The following is a 1,365-nucleotide window of genomic DNA, read 5'->3' as shown; positions in this document are numbered from 1 at the left end:
AGCTGGAGCAAGATGCTGGTGCCACCTGGCGGCCACCTGTATATCCCAACCTGCAAAAGGAGCTAAAATGACCTTGGGGAAAGGTGGGCTCTGAGGCTGAAGATGGGAAAGAAGAGGTTTGTCTGTTATCCTGCTGGCTAGTGAGTGTCAAAGACGGTCCGGGGCTGAGGTTAGAGCTTTCTCTGTAGGCACAGCTGTGCCCCACACTCGTTGGGGTCCCTATCAGGGTCCCCAGGACCCCTCAAGAGAACAGCTCTCCCTCCAGGATGTTCCCAGACCAAAACTGTGGTTATCATGTCTAATACCCTGGCCAGGCCACAGCCCATCTTCATGGGGGCCAAGAAGAAATGCAGCCTCCTCCTCCCTTAATCCTTGGCCAGCACAGGAAGTAGAATCTCTCATCAATACCAGCCCCTGGAGGTGGTCAGGCCCCCTCCAAGGAAAGCCGGCAGCCCACACATGCAACAATCAAATGTGGAACTGAGCCTTGGGCCAGATCTCTAGTCCTGGGTGCAGGTGGGCTTAGGGGCAGGGCCACAGTGACAGAAATGCCTATGTCTTTGCGAATTTCCTCCCACATCGGGTTGGTCTTCAGCTAATGCTGGCTACACATCCTATCAGCATGGCAGTCTCCTTTTTCTGTACCCTTGACTGCCTCCTGCCCTTTGAGCAGCCCTTGCTGAACATGTCAGGGGAGAGGAGACACAGCTTCCACCCTCTGCCCCTGTGGACCTCCCAGTGTAGGTCCCTCCACAGAATCTCGTCCTGCAGAAGATCAACACACAGGCGCAGACACTGCTGTCTTTGGGAACTCACTGTAGAAAGGGGAGAGGGAGTCCGCATGAGGGAAGCAAAACCTGGCTTGTCTTAGGGTGGAGAAGGGCTTGGATTCCCACCAGGCATTCAGGACATGTTAAGCAGGACTGACACAGAGAAACCTGTGCCCACACAGCCAAATTCTCCTGCTTACTTAGGATAAACCCAGTCAGTTTCTTTAAAAAGACTCTTGATCCTAAGCCTGAAGGATGACACACCTTCCCAATAAAAAGGGCAGATTCTGAGCAGAGTGAAGATTTCCCAAAGCTTTGGCCTCACCCCAAACTGCTGGCCACCAACCTTTTTCTCCTGGGGGTGATGAGTGGGGTCTTGGGATCCTCATCCAAAGAGTCCACTGTCCAGTCATCCCCAGCCCCACTGAACCCAAAGGTAGGCCCAGGGGAGACTGTGTAGAGAAGCAAGCAGGGCTACCCAGAAGAGAGAATGGCTAGGTGATCATTAGTGTCTCCTGTGTCCCCTGCTCTCATCACACTCCCTCCAGGGCATCCTCAGACAGGAGAGGGGAGTCTGAACAGAAGAGGGGACCCC

The 1,365-nt window shown here is 54.1% G+C and overlaps 1 protein-coding gene across 1 annotated transcript in view; it reads right to left on the bottom strand.

Moving 5' to 3' along the window:
• Positions 1-1,365, bottom strand: part of LOC104867790 (multidrug resistance-associated protein 9) — a 122,764-nt gene that overhangs the window by 79,403 nt on the left and 41,996 nt on the right.

This window comes from Fukomys damarensis, unplaced genomic scaffold (assembly GCF_012274545.1).
Source record: "Fukomys damarensis isolate Sample0158 unplaced genomic scaffold, DMR_v1.0_HiC HiC_scaffold_114, whole genome shotgun sequence".
Taxonomy (NCBI): domain Eukaryota; kingdom Metazoa; phylum Chordata; class Mammalia; order Rodentia; family Bathyergidae; genus Fukomys; species Fukomys damarensis.
Note: the sequence above shows the minus strand (reverse complement) of the source record. Positions and strands in the feature narration are given on the sequence as shown.